The 19,745-nt window shown below is 36.2% G+C and overlaps 1 pseudogene; it reads left to right on the plus strand.

Moving 5' to 3' along the window:
• Window positions 1-7,797: 7,797 nt before the first annotated feature.
• LOC141499515 (olfactory receptor 7D4-like) lies at window positions 7,798-18,864 on the plus strand (annotated as a pseudogene).
• Window positions 18,865-19,745: the final 881 nt, after the last annotated feature.

Below are 19,745 nucleotides of genomic sequence, written 5' to 3' on the forward strand. Positions count from 1 at the left end.
TTGTGCGAACAGATGAAAGCAGGAGCAGAGAGAACAATCAAGACTTATAGAGTGACTGAATCATAAAGAATAGACTACTCTGTCACCTGCACCATTGGGTGGTAATGATGACATTCCCAGTGAACTAGCTTCTTTAGTGTGAGGCCTGTTCCAGCTCCAGTACATTACAAACCTCTAGGTTTTCTGCTTTGCATCCTCCACAGACTTCTCTGCAATCTCCTCAGATAAAATGTCATCTCTCCCTGACCCATAGACTTAACTTTCATATCTGGTCAGAAGGTAGTTTACATGCTTGTGGTATCAATTACTAAGAAGTTTTTCTTGAGGTCCATGGAAAACTGGTTTTGGATGAATATGCCCAGTTCCAGACATGTGTCCATGGGCTGTTCCTCAAGTATAGCAAAAGGAACGTGGCAGAAATCCCTTACAATCTGAATTTGAGTGAAGTGTATTCTGCCAATTATCTTCTGTGTGCCAGCACTATTGGCAATTCCATCTCTAAGCTATCCACAAGATTCATTATATTACACATTCCTGTATGAGCTTGACTCATAATAGGCATCTGAATTTCCAAGGTCTTTACTGAGTAACATGACTCAGAGTAATGTTAGATTGTCCAAGCCTTGGGAGGATGAAGATGTGTCTTCTGGGGAAACCGAGGCTACCTGTTCTGGCTGCTGGTATAGGAGGGACCTGGCAGAGCTATGTTGCTGAAGTCTATTGGGGCAGCCTTGAGAATTGAAGGGGATTGTGGTTCTGAATTCTCCTTCTGTCTGAAAACTACAAAAGCCGCATGAAGCCAGAAATCTGTGGTTGTCAATGACAGGACTCTTGGCATAATTCAGTTTATTTTTAAATTTATTTTTATTAAAGATATTACTTGAGTTTTACAATTTTCCCTCAAATCTTCCTTCCCTCGCCCCCCCCACAGAAAGCACTCTGTCAGTCTTTACTTTGTTCCCATGTTGTACCTTGATCCAAATTCGGTGTGATGAGAGAGAAATCATATCCTTAAAGAAGAGAAGAAAAGTCTAAGAAGTAACAAGATCTGACAATAAGATATCTGTTTTTTCTAAATTAAAGGGAATAGTCCTTGAACTTTATTCAAACTCCACAGCTCCTTATCTGGATACAGATGGCACTCTCCTTTGCAGACAGCCCAATATTGTTCCTGATTGCTGCACTGATGGAATAAGCAAGTCCTTCAAGGCTCAACCTCACTCCCATGTTGCTGTTAGGGTGTACAGTGTTTTTTTGGTTCTGCTCGTCTCACACAGTATCAGTTCATGCAAATGTCTCCAGGCTTCCCTGAAATCCCGTCCCTCCTAGTTTCTAATAGAACAAGTGTTCCATGACATACATATACCACAGTTTGCTAAGCCATTCCCCAATTGAAGGACATTTACTTGATTTCCAATTCTTTGCCACCACAAACAGGGCTGCTATAAATATTTTTGTACAAGTAATGTTTTTACCCTTTTTCATCATCTCTTCAGGGCATAGACCCAGTAGTGGGATCAAAGTATGCTGGATGAAAGGGTATGCACATTTTTCTTGCCCTTTGGGCATAGTTCCAAGTAGCTCTCTGGAAGGGTTGGATGAGTTCACAGCTCCACCAACAGTGTAGTAGTGTCAGATTTCCCACAACCCTTCCAACAATGATCATTATCCTTCCTGGTCATATTGGCCAATCTGAGAGGTGTGAGGTGGTACCTCAGAGAAGCTTTAATTTGCATTTCTCTAATAATTAATGATTTAGAGCATTTTTTTCATATGGCTATGGATAGCTTTGATCTCCTCATCTGTAAATTCCCTTTGCATATCCTTTGAACGATTGTCAATTGGGGAAAGGCTATTTGTTTTAAAAATATGACTCAAATCTCTGTAGAGTTTAGAAATAAGTCCTTTGTCAGAATCATTAGTTCTAAAGATTGTTTCCAATTTACGACATTTCTTTTGATCTTGGTTACATTGGTTTTATCTGTGCAAAAGCATTTTAATTTAATGTAATCGAAATAATCTAATTGGTTTTTGATGATGTTCTCCAACTCTTTCTTAGTCATAAACTGCTCCCCTTTCCATAGATCTGACAGGGAGACTAGTCCTTGATCTTCTAATTTGCTTATAGTATTGTTTTTTATGTCTACGTCCGGTAACCATTTGGATCTTATCTTGCAAAAGGGTATGAGGTGTTGGTCTAATCTAAGTTTCTTCCATAATAACTTAGAATTATCCCAGTAATTTTTAACGAAGAGGGAGTTTTTATTCCAATGACTGGTCTCTTTGGGTTTATCAAACAACAGATTACTATAATCATCTCCTGCTTTTACACCTAGTCTATTCCGCTGTTCCACCACTCTATTTCTTAGCCGATACAAAACAGTTTTGATGACTGATGCTTTATAATATAATTTTAGATCAGGTAGGGTTAAGCCACCTTCTTTTGCACTTTTTTTCATTGAGCTCCTGGCAATTCTTGACTTTTTATTTCTCCATATGAATTTACTTACAATTTTTTCTAACTGGTTAAAGTAATTTTTTGGAATTTTAATTGGTAGGACACTAAACAAATAGTTTAATTTTGGTAGAATTGTCATTTTTATTATATTAGCTCTACCTATCCATGAGCAGTTAATATTTGCCCAGTTATTTAAATTTGATTTAATTTGTGTGAGAAGTGTTTTATAATTGTTTTCAAAAATATTCTGAGTCTGTCTTGGCAAATAGACTCCCAAATATTTTATATTGTCTGTGGTTACTTTGAATGGGATTTCTCTTTCTAGCTCTTCTTGCTGTTTCTTGCTAGACATACATAGAAAAGTTCAGGATTTATGAGGGTTTATTTTATAACCTCCAACTTTCCTAAAATTGCTAATTGTTTCCAGTAGTTTTTTGGATGATTTCTTGGGATTCTTTAGGTAGACCATCATGTCATCTGCAAAGAGTGAGAATTTTGTCTCTTCCTTCCCAATTCTAATTCCTTCAATTTCTTTTTCTTCTCTAATTGCTGATTCTAACATTTCTAATAAAATATTGAATAGTAGTGGTGATAATGGGCACCCTTGTTTAACCCCTGATCTTATTGGGAATGCCTCTAGCCTCTCCCCATTGAGTATACTGCTTGTTGATGGTTTCAGATAGATACTGCTAATTATTTTAAGGAAAAGTCCATTTATTCCTACACTCTCTAGTGTTTTAAATAGGAATGGATCCTGCATTGTGTCAAAAGATTTTTCAGAATCTATTGATATGATCATATGATTTCTGATAGGTTTGCTGTAGATATAATTGAGTATACTAACAGTTTTCCTAATATAGAACCAACCCTGCATTCCTGGAATAAATCCTACTTGATAATAATGTATTATCCTAGTGATGACTTGTAATCATTTTGCTAAGATTTTATTTAGCATTTTGCATCTATATTCATCAGGGAAATAGGTCTATAATTTTCTTTCTCTGTTTTAACTCTTCCTGGTTTAGGTAACAGTACCATATTGGTTTCATAGAAAGAGTTAGGCAGAGTTCCATCTTTCCCTATCTTTCCCAAGAGTTTATATAGGTTTGGAACCAATTGTTCCTTAAATGTTTGGTAGAATTCACTTGTGAATCCATCAGGCCCTGGAGATTTTTTTTAGGGAGTTCAATGATGTCTTGTTGAATTTCTTTTTCTGAGATAGTGTTGTTTAGGTAATTAATCTCTTCTCCATTTAACCTGGGCAACTTATATTTTTTTAAATATTCATCCATTTCACTTAGATTATCAAATTTATTGGCATAGAGTTGGGCAAAATAATTTTGAATTATTACTTTAATTTCCCCCTCATTGGTGGTGAGTTCAACTTTTTCATTTATGATACTAGCAATTTGGTTTTCTTCTTTCTGTTTTTTAATCAAATTCACCAGAGGTTTATCAATTTTATTGGTTTTTTCATAATACCAACTTTTGGTTTTGTTTATTAATTCAATAGTTTTTTTGCTTTCAATTATATAAAATTCTCCTTTAATTTTTAGAATTTCTAATTTGATATTTAATTGGGGATTTCTGATTTGCTCTTTCTCTAATTTTTTTAGTTGCATGTTTATTTCATTGATTTCCTCTTTCTCCAATTTATTCATGTGAGCATTTAGAGCGATAATATATCCCCTGAGAGTTGCTTTGAATGAATCCCGTAGGTTTTGGTATGTTTTTTCATTATTATCATCATCTAGAATGAAATGGTTAATTCTTTCTATAATTTGTTTTTTGGTCCACTGGTTTTTTAAAATGAGGTTATTCAGTTTCCAATTTTTTCTGTGTATATATCTCCTTGGCCCAGTATTGCATATGACTTTTATTGCATTGTGATCTGAGAAAGATATATTCACTGTTTCTGCCTTTCTGCAGTCGATCATTAGGTTTTTATGTCCTAGTACAGGGTCAATTTTTGTATGAGATCCATGTAATGCAGAGAAAAAGGTATATTCCTTTCTATCCCCATTCAGTTTCCTTCCTAAGTCTATAATATCTAATTTTTATAACAATCTATTTACCTCCTGAACTTCTTTCTTGTTTATTTTATGATTCGATTTATCTAGATCTGATAGAGGGAGGTTGAGCTCTCCCACTAGTAGAGTTTTGCTGTCTATGTCTTCCTGTAGTTCTTTCAGCTTCTCCTCTAATAATCTGAGTGCTGCCCCACTAGGTGTATATATATGCAATATTGAAATGACTTTATTCCCTATGGTGCCTTTTAGCAGGAAAAAGTTTCCTTCCTTATCTCTTTTAATGTTATCTATTTTTGCTGCTGCTTTGTGTGAGATAAGGATTGCTATCCCTGCTTTTTTTTTACATCAGCTGAAGCAAAATATATTTTGCTCCAACTTTTTACCTTTATATGTATCTCTCTGCTTCAAATGAGTTTCTTGTAAGCAGCATATTGTAGGATTCTGGTTTTTAATCCACTCTGCTATTTGCTTATGCTTTAAGGGAGAGTTCATCTCATTCACATTCAAGGTTATGATTACTAATTCTTTATTGCCCTCCATGCTATCTTCCCTCCGTTTGTATTTTTCCCCCTTTCTCCCCACTTTATCCATATTCCCCAGTATTTTGTTTCTGAATACCACCCCCTTCAGTGTGTTTGCCCTCCTATATCACACCCTCCCCTTTCTTTTCCCTTTCCCTTTTTCCCTTCCCTTCCTTTTGTTATTTCCCCTTTTCCCCCCCCCACTCCCTTTCCCTTTCTCCAACCCCCCCCTCCCCTCTTCCCCTTTTAATACTTGAAAGTCTAGATGTTTTATAAGTTAACTGAGTATATTTAGGTTGACTTTAAGCCAAGTCTGATGAGAAGATTAGGGTGTTTCTCCTCTGCTCCCTTCTTGCCCTCTATTACCATAGGTGTTTTGTATCTCTTAGTGTAATGAGATTTACCCCATTCAATCCCCTCCCTCCTCCAGTCTCTTTCCTCTCCCCCTGTGTAAGAAGGTAGTGATTTGTTAGATCATTCTAAGTCATAGAAAATTCTGAGTTTCTGTCCCTTCTAGTTAAGTATATTCTATCGAATAGAGTCAAAGTTCCTGAGAGTTATTAGAGTCTTTCTGCCAAGTGGGGTTAAAGGCAGTTACATCCCATTAGATAGCAGTCTCATGGATAGGTCATGAATGTCCATAAATTCTGGCTAGGTGTATTCTCTCTGTTAGAGTTATAATTCTCAAGATTTATGAGAATCTTCCCCACCCCCATGCTGGGATATAGCCAGTTTTTAACTTGCTGGATTGCATTTTTTTCCGTTTACTGCCCCCCCCCCATTTTTTTTACCTTTTCTTGTGTCTCTTGAACCTCCTGTTTGATGTCCAAATTTTTTTTCAATATAAATTTTTGTAATTCTTCCAGTTCTTTAAATGTCCATCTTTTTCCCTGGAAGAGAAGGCTCAACTTTGCAGGAAAGTAGATTCGTGGCTGCATTACAAGCACCCTTGCACTTCAAAATATCTCGTTCCAGGCCCTTTGATCCCTTAATGTTGATGCAGCCAGGTCTTGAGTGATCCTTACTGTGTCTCCTTGATATTAAAATCGTTTCTTTCTGGCTGGTTGCAGGATTTTCTCTTTTATCTGATAGTTCTGGAGTTTGGCCACAACATTCCTTGGTGTTTTCATTTTAGGATCATTTTCTGGTTGGGATTGATGTACTCTTTCAATAACTACTTTGCCCTCTGATTCCATGATATCAGGGCAGTTTCCCATCACTAGATTCTGTAATATTAAGTCCAGGCTTTTTTACCTCTTCAGTGTTTTCAGGAAGTCCTATAATTTTCATGTTGGTTCTCCTCGATCTATTCACAAGGTCAGTGGTTTTGTTGATGAGGTATTTTACATTTGCTTCTAATTTTTCTATTTTTTTGATTTTAACTGACACTTGCTGTCTCATGGAATCATTAGTTTCTGTAGTCTCCATTCTTTTATTGGGGGGAGGAGTTTTCTTCATTAACCTTTTGTAACTCCATTTCCAATTGGTCACTTCTACTTTTGAAAGAACTTTCCATTTGACCAATTGATGTTTTGAGAGAATTAATTTCTTTTTTCATTTGCCCATTTGAGGATCTAAGAGAGTTATTCTCATTTTGTAATTGTCCAATTGATGATCTGAAAGATTTATTCTCCTTTTGTATTTTTCCAATTGTACTTTCTAAGGTTTTGTTTTCTTGTTGCAAGGTTTTAATTGTCTCTCCCAAATTTTTAAGCTCCTTCCTTATTTCTTCAAGGAATTCTTTCTGTGCTGGAGACCAGATTGTATTCTCCTCAGAGGTTCCAGGTCTCTCCGATTTAGGGTCTTTCCCTTCCAGGAATTTTTCTATAGATCCACCTTTCTGCTGACCCTTTTTCATTTTGCTAAGACCTTCAGTTGTGGGGGGGTGGCTGGTTCACTGGGGCTTGAGATTGCTAAAGGCTTTACGCCCTGATTAAAGTTCCTCTGGCTGGCCAGTAGGAGGTGTTGGTTGCTTTCTCTGGAGTGTCTGTGACCTTGGCCAAGGTCTTCAACTTTGCTTGAAGGGAGGAGTTGGAGCTCTTGAATTCTTTTGCCTTCAATCAATGATGGGCTTTACCCTGGCCTGAGGACTTTCCTCAGCTGGGCTCCTTCTTCTGCTCATAAACATGGGCCTGAGGCAGAAGTAGTTTGCATTTGTTTGCTCTGGGAGGAAGTCTGAGCTGCAATGGGACTCCAGTTCCTCAGCCCAGAGGAGCCCAGGGATTGTGTCCACAGCTCTCCTGCTCCTGAACTCTCCCCCCAGCCCCAGCCCCAAGCTCCAAGGGGGACAGCACCAACACCAGTGCTTCTGCTACCCTGCCGACCCAAGGCCCTGTTGTGCAGCCCCACCTTTGATCCAGCAGGTGGGCTCTTGGGTCCTCTGACTCCTGGTTTCAATTCAGCTGTTAATCTGGATGATTGGGGCTGATCCTCCCTCTGAGCCCAGCCTCACCCAACGGAATTTGGCCAAAGCTGCTGCTGGAGACAAATCCAGAGATAGATGTTCTTTCTCCCGGCTTTTCTTTCTGGGTTTTGTGGGTCGGATTTCTTTTAAGAGGTTTGTTTCATGTGATATATGGGGAAGAGATCAGGAGACTTTAGAACTGTGCCTGTCTTCTCTTCTCCATCTTGGCCGGAAGTCCCATAATTCAGTTTTCAACCAACCTCTGGTATGCCCAAATTCAGCTCACAGAGCAGGCAGAAATTGTGCAACTCGAAGATGGTGTTGACCTGAAGGGAGAAGGTGATCTCAGAGAGCTCTCTCCCTTCACAGTACATAGTCAGCAATATGGCCCTCGGGGCATCACTTGCAGATGGCCAGCTCCTCACCCAGGGCACCTCAAGACAAGCTGAGCCCAGCCAAGCCCTGGCAGCACCACATTCTCACGTCCTCATGTTCGGTTTCCAGACACAACTGCCATGCTCGCAAACCACAATGCACTGCTACATGTCCTAGAGCACTGCACCAATCTGCACCCACAAATCTTGCTGCTTTCAGCTAAGCAGAAGTCCAATGATGTTTTTTGAAAATTGAATGAGATCATCTTTGTAGGACTTTGGAGTTGCCAATTAAATCATTTCAAAAAGATACATTTTTTATTTTTCTCATAATTGAAAAACTCTAAATCCTACGTGTAATAATCCAACTCAGCCAAGTATAATCCAAACACCAGTGACAATCTTTAGCTAGAAATCTGATGCACCAATAAAAAACTTAGTAAAAACAGAGGGATCATGATCCTACTTCCAGAAATAAGCTATTACCCTATATAGTAAGAACATTTTAATATAAAATGTAGATGATTTTTATGGTCCCTGTTTCTACACATCTCAGAATACTATTATATTGTAATAATAGTATAGTATAGTATTGTAATCACTCAGGGGAGAAAATCAGTGAGAATGAGTGAAGTTAGGTGAGGAGATGGAAAGATTCTGTTCACAGAAAGCAGCTGATGGATAGGCTGAAACGATTTCCCATGATCTAGAGTTATTTAAGAACATAGGGAGTTTTCATGGGAGAGGCTGGACTGCCTAGGGAGATTTCCAGAGAAATATATGATAAAGACATAGGTATCGATTCTATACTATGTGGAGTATAGTAGATCATTGTACCCAGATAGTTGGTTCTCCCATTAGAGATATTATTATATGAAGTATGTGTCATCCCTGAAGTGTCTTTGCATAATTCTCAGATTTTCTTAAATTAGTCAAAATCAATTTTCTTTTAGACAGTAACTGTTTCCTGCTGTCCTCTACCTACTATCCCAATGCAATTTCTATTATTTTTTTCATCTCTTATCACCCCAGTCAACTTAATGCTTTTATTTTTCATATTCTCTTTCTGCTTCTGATAAAGAGTAGATAAAATGAAATATTATCTAGATAATATGAATACTAGGTAATACTAGATAAATACTAGATAATATGAAAATCTAATTCTGGGAAATTCCATTCAAGATGGAGAAAAGCCAGGCAGTATTTTAAGCTCTCCTACCTTTCCCTCAGAACTGACATGAATCAAGTCATTTAACAGATTTTTGGATCCACAGAACCCACAGATGAACAGAGGGTATGATCTCTCAGCAAGATCTTTCACTGGGGAGCATGGCATGCTCAGAGCAAAGAGTAGAGACCTAGTGTAGGAGTGGTGGGTTGAGGCTGACTGGGGGTCAGGGTAGGGGAATGACTTGATAATTGTGGGGAAGTATTTGGTGTATGCAAAGTCAGAGGAAGGGCAGAGCTCCAGCAGAGCTTCCCATATATCTATCCAGTAAGCTGTGCTGATCTGGAAGAACTGGGTTAGGTGTTTATGGCAGAGAAACCTACATGTTTACAATTGAGTCATTCTCCAGGACAAACATAGAAACAACCTCAGGTGTTCATACCTTTTCCAAGGACCAGGTTTGGGCTGTAGACCTTCCCAAGTGCTGATTACCCAAAGAGAACCATTGGCTTTTCTAGCCTGAGGGCCCAGCTCAGATTGTGTGATCAAGCCCCTGGTCTAGGGAATGGGCCACTGAAACAGCTAACATAGACAATCAAGAGAAAACTTCAGGCATTCCTTACTGATAGACCTACTGAGCAACTCTCTGGAGTTCCTAGCCCCAGTGATAAAGACTTCTAAGGAACTCAACACTAAAGATCTGAACTCCCCCAAAACAAAAGTTCTTAGAGAAAAGTCCCCAAATGAAGAAAGGCCAGCTCAAATGGGGTTCATTTAATGATACCTAGGAGGTAAGGATACTATTTCAGAAAAGGGGGTCAGAAGGAATGGAGATTCAGAGAATAGTAATTGGTCTCCAGGCCAAAAATACTTCTTAGAAGAAATCAGAAAGGAATTTAAAAATCAAGTGGAAAAATTGGGAAAAGAAACACAAGAGAAAATTAACACTATGCAAGAGAGAATTCACATCTTACAACAAGAAAACAAAACCTTTGAAGATTCAATTGGACAAGTAGAAAAAATAAATAATTCTCTCAAAAAACATAACAACTCTTTCAAAAACAGAACTAACCAAATGGAAAAGAAGATGCAAAAGGTAAATGAAGAAAACTCTTCTCTAAAAAAGACTAAAATTTGTGAAAACTAAGGATTTCATGACACACCAAGAATATATTAAACAAAATTTTAAAAAATGAACAAAATAGAAGGAAATGTAATACATCTCATTAGCAAAATAGTTGATTTGGAAAATGGATTCAGAAGAGACCATTTAAGAATTATAGGACTACATGAAACCTTGAAGAAAAAAAAAACTGGACTACTTACTTTAGGATATAGAGAAAGAGAACTTCTCTGATATCCTGGAACCGGAGGCCAAATTGATCTTCAAAAGAATGCTTCAATCCCCTCCTGAAAGTGATCCTAAAAGGAAAACACCAAGGAATACTGTGATCAAACTCCAGAACTATCAGATCAAGAAGAAGATCCTGCAAACAGTCAGAAAGAAACAATTCAAATACCATAGAGTCACAGTCAGGTTTACACAAGACCTGATTGCATCATTATTAAGGGATTGGAGGACCTGGAATTTGATATTCTAAAGAGCAAAGGAGCTTGGATTACAAACAGAAATTCACAATTCTGCAAAACTGTACCCTCTATTTCAGGGGAAAATATAAGTATTTAACAAAATAAGAGGCTTTCAATCTTTCCTGTTTAAAAGCCCTGTGCTAAACAGAAAATTTGTTCTTCAAACTGAAGACTCAAGGGAAAGGTAAACAGAGAAAAGATAAAACTGTATCCAATAAGATTAAACTGATGACATTCCCCTCTGGGAGAAAGATTCTCATAGATCTAGAGAATTGCTATTCTATTAGAGGGAATACACTTAGGCAGAAAGAGTAGACATTCATGATATGTCCAGGACTTTGATGGAATGATTTAAAGAAAATATCTTGGGACAGATAGGTCACACAGTGGTTAGAGCACCAGTCTTGGAGTCAGAATTACTTGAGTTCAAATCCTACCTCAGACACTTAATAATTACCTAACTTTGTGACTTTGGCAAGTCCCTTAGCCCCATTACCTAGCCAAAAAAACATATCTCATTAAAAAGGGGGCACAGTAAAGAGATGGGAGGAAGGGGAAGAGTGAATGAAATAAATTATATCACATAAAGAGGTATAAAGGGCCTTTTGCAATAGAGGGAATAAAGAAATGAGGCAAGAACTACCTGAATGTTACTCTCATCAGAATTGGCTTGAAAATGTATTAACACATATACTCAGGTAGTTTAGAAATTTATCTTACCTTTCAAGTATTAAGAGGGGAAAGGGGGGACACTGATGGAAGAGAAGGTAGAAGGGAAAAGGAAAAGGGGAAAGAAAAAGAAGGGGATTGGAAAGAAGGGGGTAAATATAGTGAAAGAGGCAGTATTCCAATGCAAAATACTGGGGAGTAGGGATAAGGTGAAAAAAGGGGAACAATACAAATGGAAGGAAATAAAAGAGTTATTATAACTTTGAATGAGAATAGGATGAACTCTCTCATAAAACAGAAGCTGATAGCAGAGTGTATTATCCCACAATATGTTGTTGACAAGAAACATATTTGAAGCAGAGAGATACATACAGAGTAAAGGTAAAAAGACTATATTATGCTTCAGCTGCATTGGAAAAAGTAGGGGTAGCAATCCTTATCTCAGACAAACCAGTTACAAAAATTGATCTCATTAAAAGAGATAAGGAGGGGAATTATATCTCTCTAAAAGGTACCATAGACAATGAAGTCATTTCAATGCTAAATATGTACACAGCAAGCAGAATAACATCCGTATTCTTAGAGGAGAAACTAAATGACTTACAGAAAGACATAGAGAGCAAAGCTCTATGGTGAGGGACTTCAGTTGCCCTCTCAGAATCTGATAAATCTGACCATAAAATAATTAAGAAGGAAATAAAAAAAGATAAATAGAATGTTAGAAAACTTAGCAATGGTAGGCCTCTAGAGGCAAGTGAATGTGAAGAGAAAGGAATATACCTTTTTTTCCAGCAGATCAGGGCATCTACATAAATTTGACCCTGTGTTAGGGCATAAAAACCTCATAATCAAATGCAAAGTAGAAACATTGAATGCACCCTTTTCAGAACATGATACAATAAAAATCACATGCAATAAAAGGCCATGGCTAGATAGACACAAAATTAATTGGAAACTTAATAATCTAATTTAATAGAATGAGTGGATCAAACAAAAAATCCTAGAAAGAATTAATGATTTCATCCAAGATGATGACAGTAACGAGACAACATACGAAAACTTATGGGATAAAACCAAAGCAGTTAGTAGGAGATATTTCTAAATGCTTATATGAATAAAATAGGAGATCAATGAACTGAGCGTGCAACTAAAAATGTTAGGAAAATAATTCCCAATTGAATATCAAATTAGAAATTCTGAAAACTAAAGGTGGACATTAATAAAATGAAAAGCAAGTAAACTATTGAACTACAAAATAAAACCAAGAGTTGGTTTTATGAAAAAAATAAACCTTTCACTGATCTGATTAAAAGAAAAAAAGAAAAAAAGAAAATCAAATTAGTAGTATCAAAAATAGAAAATGGTGAATTCACCACCACCAAGAAAGAAATTAAAGGAATAATTCAGAAAATATTTGCCTTAAATTATGCCAATAAATTTGACAATCCAAATGAAATTAATGAATATTTACAAAAATAAATTGTCCAGGTTAAAAGAAGAGGAAATTAAATTCTTAAATAAACCTAACTCAGAAAAAGAAATTGAGCAAGCCATCAGTGAACTCTCCAAGAAAAAACTCAAGATCCAGAAGGATTCATAAATGAATTCTATCAAAAATTTAAAGGAAGAACTGGTTCCAATTCTATATAAACTATTTGAAAAAATAGGGGGAAATGAAGCTCTCTGCCTAATTCCTTCAATGACACCAATGTGGGGGGAAGCTAGGTGGTGTATTGGATAAAGCACTGGCCTTGGAGTCAGGGTCAAATCCAGTCTCAGACACTTAATAATTACCTAGCTGCCTGGCCTTGGGTAAGCCTCTTAACCTCTTTTTCCTTGCAAAAAAACCCCTAAAAAATGACACCAATGTGGTGCTGATATCTAAACCAGGAAGAGTAAAAAATAATTAGAGACCAATTTTCCTAATGAAGATGGATGAAAAAATTTTAAATAAAATATTAGCAACGCAATCACAGCATAGTTAGCACTAGAAAAATATACACTATGACCAAGCAGGATTTCAGGAAAACAGGGTTGGTTCAATATTAGGAAAACTGTCAGTATAATTGATTATATCAATAGCAAACTTAACAGAAGTCATATGATGATCTCAATAGATGCAGAAAAAGGTTTTGAAAAAATATAGCACACATTTCTACTAAAACACTTTAGATCTTAGGAATAAATATACTGTTTCTTAAAATGATAAACAGTAACTATTTGAAGCATCAACAAGTGTTATATGCATGGGAATAACCTAGAAGCATTCCCAATAAGATCAGAAGTAAACAAGGATGGCCGTTATCACCACTGTTATTGAATATTGTATTAGAAATGTTAGCTTTAGCAATAAAAGAAGAAAAAGACATTCAAGGAATTAGAATCAGTAATGAAGAATCAAAACTCTCATCTTTGCAGATGATATGATGATATACCTACAGAATCCTAGAAAATTATATTAAAAACTACTCAAAACAATCAGCAACATTAGCTAAGTCACAGGATATAAAATAATCCCACCAAAAAGCCTCAGTATTCCTATATATTACTAACAAGATACAGCAGCAAGAGATGGAAAGGAAAATCTCATTTAAACTAACTTCAGACAATTTAAAATATTTGGGAGTCTATCAGCCAAAGCAGACTCAGAAACTCCAGGGAAACAATTATAAAACATTTTTAATAGAAATAAAATCAGATATAAATAACTAGGCAAATACCAATTGCTCATGGACAGGCCAAGCTAATATCGTCAAGATGATAATTATTATCTAAATTTACTTATTTTGTGCAATACCAAATTCGAAAACATTACTTTAAGGGCTAGAAAACATGGTAACTAAATCCATATGGAGGAACAAAAGGTCAAGTATATCAAGGGAATTTATGAAAAAAAGTTCAAAGCAAGGTGACCTAACCATTATAGATCTAAAATTATAATGCATCAGTCATCAAAACTATCTGGTACTGGCTAAGAAATAAAGTGGTGAATCAGTGGAATAGATTAGATGCAAAAGAGATAGCAGGAAATGATTACAATAATCTATTATTTGTTAAAAACAAAGAGTTCAGCTTCTGGGATAAAAACTCACTATTCCCTTAAAACTGCTGGGAAAATTGGAGCATAGTATGGCAAAACCTAAGAAAAAGACCAAAATCTCACATCCTACACCAAGATAATACCAAATTAAGTGCAAGATTTAGACAAATAAGATAATATTATAAGTCAATAAATAGTTTATCTGTCAGATCTATGGAAAGGGGAGCAGTTTATGATCAAAGAAAACAGAACATTAATAAAAAAAACAAACATGGTTACATTAACTTAAAAGGGTTTTGCACAAACAAACCGCTGCAATCAAGATTAAAAGGAATATAATAAATTAGGAAAAATTTTTACAACTAGTGTTTCTGACAAAGTACTCATTTCTAAAATACAATGAAAAATGAGTCAAATTTATATAAAAAAGTCATTCCTCAATTACTAAATGATTAAAGGCTGTGTAAAGGCAATTCCCAGATGAAGCAATCAAAACTATCCATAGTGATGTGAAAATTTGCTCTAAATTATTATTGGTTAGAGAAATACAAATTAAAGCATTTCTGAGATACCATTTTACACTTCTCGGATTGGCCAATATGACTGGAAAGGATAATGATCAATGTTGGAGAGGACATGGGAAAACTGAGACATTAATGCATTGTGGTAGAGTTGTAAACTGATCCAAACTTTCTGGAGAGCAATATGGAACTATGCCCAAAGGCCAATAAAAGACCATACCCTTTGAACCAGCAATACTACTACTGTATCTGTATCCTGAAAAGATCATGAAAAGGGGTAAAAGAAAACAGAGAGAATCTTCGAAGGTGATGAGTTAAATATCAATCAGTACAAAGTTCCTTTGGCCTAAATATGACAAAATTTCTGATTAATTCTTCTGCCCAGTCTTAATACTACCACCAACATTAACTCCGAAATAAGGAAGAAACTCCTTTTCTTCTTTCTAAGTACCTTCTCTTCTGGATTTCAGAGTATTTGCCTACAACAGATATGTGCTCTGTTCCTACTTCTTCTTTATTGATATCTATCTTTAACTATATGAGGTCTAGGAAGAGGAATTAAACTTGTTTTCCTTATCCCAGAGAGAACATGGGGAAAAGACAAATTTAGACTTGATCTCAGAAAGCAAACAAACCAGCAAATAAACTTATCATTAGAGTTTGCCAAATGTTAAATAAGTTCTATCATGGTTTTATGTAATTTGGAATCCGGTGGGTTCCCACTCATGGGAGGTATTTTTTTTTTTGCAAGGCAATGGGGTTAAGTGGCTTGCCCAAGGCCACACAGCCAGATGATTATTAAGTGTCTGAGGCCAGATTTGAACTCAGGTCCTCCTGACTCCAGGGCCGGTGCTTTATGCACTGCACCACCTAGCCACCCCTCATGGGAGGTCTTAAAGAAACATCAAGACATTGAATTCTCATCTCAAAACATGACCTTTCATGACCCTTATTGCTGAGTTTCTGACTCTGTGGATTACAAAGTCAAGACTCAGTGCCTAGAGCCTTCACACCCTTGAACAGAGTTCCCCAAGCCATCATCTTTTCCCCATTTTTGTGTTCCTTTAGGGTATTCCCCCTTTTGGTCAAGAACTCATACATGTCACTCTTTTTCCCTTCCTGTTTACACCTCCGAATCTACAGGGTCTTTCACCATACCCTTGTACTGGCACCATTCCTCTCCCTGTTTTATGTCTCTTATTTCTTGCTAACTCTTAGCATAGTGTTTTGCATATAGTATAAATATGTATTCATATTCATAAATGAATACTGCTTTCCTAACTAGGTAGGAAGAACTCTGTATATATATATATATATATATATATATATATATATATATATATATATATATATATATATATATATATATTTTTTTTTTTCTGATTTTTGAAAGGCAGTGGAGTTAAGTGATTTGCCCAAAGTCACACAACTAAGTATTAAGTGTCTGCAGCAGAATTTGAACTCAGGTTCTCCTGATTCTAGAGTCAGTATTATACTGCTGATTCTGAAGTTCAGTGCTTTTCCTCAGACAGGTCCTGACTTTTCTTCTTAATATGAAAAGCATATCACATACCCCTAAAATTGTTTTAAGTTGATAACTCTATCCAAAAATATTAGATCTGACTGCATTCTCTTAAGAAATATGTTTCTAGAAGGAAGAGTTCTATTTTAACCTGTATGTTATTCCATTTACAATATTGTAACCTGGGTCATGTCCTCCAGTGCGATCTTTTCCCCCTTTATAAAACATTATGTAACAATGTAAAGGAACCTAAAACATGTTGTCTTCTGAGCTGAGCGTTACAACATAAAATAGTTGAGTTTTAAGACAGTCCTTGAATTACTATTCTAGCTTGAATTACAGTTAGCAGTCGTTGAATAGGGAAGAGTACTGAGAACTGGAAGGTTATTTTGTAGAGCTTCCAAAACCCTTTCAAGATTAATGGAGCAGTTCCAGAGAGGTGTTTCTCATATATAAAGCAATAGGTTACTACAGGAGAGCCTCAGCAACCCAGGCTCATCAAGAAGTAGAAGGTTAAATCCATCGGCTAACAGCTTTGTATAGCTACAACATGTAAGAAAGACAAAAACACACAACCTTCCCTCCCAACATGCAAGACTATTATTTATTTAAAATGATCTCGAGGTTTCCAGTGAATTTTAAAGTCACTATGACTCAACAGTGATATAGCAGGCAAAATAGCCTAAAGAAAAAATTAACTTAAAGTTTCCAGTAAGTAAGAGATAATTTCATGGTCATATTTTATCTGAAATTTAGGGTTTAGTCCTGGGTACCACAATATAGAGAGGATATCCATAATCTAGAGAGGATACAAGGAGAGGAACCAGGATGCTGAAGGATCTATTTAGCTAAGCTTAATGAAATAATATAACTTGGCCTATAGGAGAGAAAACATATGCAATATGGGATAACCTGTTTTCACATATTTAAAGAAATATTATGGAAGAGAGAAAAAGAATTTTTTTTCTGCAAGGAATCAAAGAATGAACCAAAAGTATTGAAAAGAACTTGAAAACAGGCAGATTTTTGACTCAATGAAAAAGACTCTGAGAACAAAGCCAGAGGAATAGGCTCCCTCAGGGAGCTGAGGTGTTTTATTTCTATGGAGGTCTTCAATGTAAGACAAGATGCCCACCTGACAGTTATATTTTTGTACATAGTACTTTTGTGGGTCAAATTTTTGCCCTCAGTGTCTTATAAGGTCCCCTCCAATCCTATGTGATTTTATGATTTCACTTGAATAATGAAGAAGTCAAAGCCTTCAGTTATATATTATCTCTGTGCCTCTCTGCTGTTTATAAAGAAAAAGTTCTTCACTGTCCATGGTTTCTCCTTTATTTCACTATCCAATGATCTTTGATGCTGAGAGAAAATTTGAAATCATAATCAAACTTTTCAGGTCAAAATTTGGTTCTTCATGTTTCAAAGACTCTTTGAATTTGAAGAAATCTTAAAGATCACTAAACTTTAATCTTGCATTTAAGTGGAATGTAGAAATAGTGACTAGTCCAAGATCACAAAGACAATAAATTAGAGAGAGAGAAATTAGAATTTCTAAGCTGACCCATATTCAGAGTTCTTTCAATTTTATATAAAAAGATAATGGAATTTTCATGTCATGGACTTTAATTTTTTTATTTATTATTAGGAAAGTCAGACCCATAGTACCAGAAAACCAAACACAATTCACTGAATTTATCCTCCTGACATTTTCTGAGAAGGCACATCAGCAAGGACCACTCTTTGGGTTGTTCCTGGGTATGTATTTGGTCACAGTGGTTGGAAACCTACTCATAATCTTGATCATTGTTTCTGACTCTCACCTCCACACTCCCATGTATTTATTTCTTTTCAACTTGTTCTTCATGGATATCTGTGTGATATCCACCACAGTACCCAAGATGTTAGTGAGCATCATGATACAAAATAAGGCCATCCTCTATGCTGACTGTCTGGTCCAGTTGTATTTCTTCATGGTTTGATGCCTATGACTATTTTGTCGCTATCTGTTATCCTCTGCACTATGCAACCCTCATGAACCTTAGGCTTTGTTCACTCCTGTTGCTGTTCTCCTGGATAATAACCTTTTTAGATTCACTTCTTCACTGTCTAATGGTAGCACATCTCTCCTTTTGTATAGATCGTGAAATTCAACATTTCTTTTGTGATCTTGTTGAGATTCTGAAACTATCATGTTCTGATACACACATCAATTATATCTTGATATATTTAGTTTCTGGACTTTGCGTTTTTCTCCCCTCTGGGGGGTCCTTTTCTCTTACAGTCAAATCTGTTATTCCATTTTGAAAGTCCCATCTTCTCGGGGTAGGTATAAAGCCTTTTCTACCTGTGTATCTCACCTCTGTGTTGTTTCCTTATTCTATGGCACAGGAATTGGAGTATATTTGAGTTCCTCAGCTACCCACTCTTCCTGGAAAAGCACAGTTGCCTCAGCAATGTATACTGTTGTCACTCCAATGATGAACCCCTTCATCTATACTCTAAGAAATAAGGACATAAAAGATGCCCTCAGAAGGATATTTAACAAAATAGCCTCTTCTCAGTGATGGGGCTGCCTCCTGTTACTTAGAATTGGACACAGTCACTTCTGTGGGGAGGGGAGGATTGAGGAAGAGCAATGTTGGATTTCTCAATATTCTTACCATACAATTCATCCATTAATTGCCTTTTTAAGTGAATTTCTTAAAGAAGAGGTGTGACTTTGTCTCTCCTCCTAAGCAATAAATGTCAATGATTCTCTAGTGCCTCCAAAGTCAAATAGAAAATTCTCTGACATTCAAATGCTTTTATAACCTTTCCAATCTATTTAATATGTACTCTTAGCTCCAGTGACACTACAATCTTGCTTTTCCATAAACAAGGCATTCCTTCTCTTAGCTCTGGGAATTTTTCTCAGATTATACACCAAGTTTACAATGTTCTTTCTACCCAACTCACCTACCAGTTTCTTTTGATTCATTTAAATAATATTTTTAATCCCATTTTTACTGGGAGCTTTTCCCAATCCTCTTAATTCTAGTCATTTCTTTCACTTAATGATTTTCTATTAATCATGTATATATTTTGTTACTATATATTTGTTTGCACATTTCTCTATCATTAGAATATGAGATCCTTGAAGTTAGGGACTGTTTTTTGCCTCATTTTGTATCCAGCATAATAGAGTCCTTGCCACATCATAGGTGCTTAATAAATGTTAGTTTTATTATTGCAAAAGACTTCTCAATTTAATGTAATCACAATGATCCATTTTGCTTTTGATCATGTTTTCTATCTCTTCATTTGTCATAACCTGCTCCCCTTTCCATAGAGTTGACAGGCAAACTATTCCTTTTGTCCTACTTGGCTTATGATATCACTTTTTTTTGTCTAACTCCTGCAACCATGAGGTATACAGGTTGAGTTTCTGCCATATTATCTTCCACTT

Source organism: Macrotis lagotis, chromosome X (assembly GCF_037893015.1).
Source record: "Macrotis lagotis isolate mMagLag1 chromosome X, bilby.v1.9.chrom.fasta, whole genome shotgun sequence".
Lineage (NCBI taxonomy): Eukaryota > Metazoa > Chordata > Mammalia > Peramelemorphia > Peramelidae > Macrotis > Macrotis lagotis.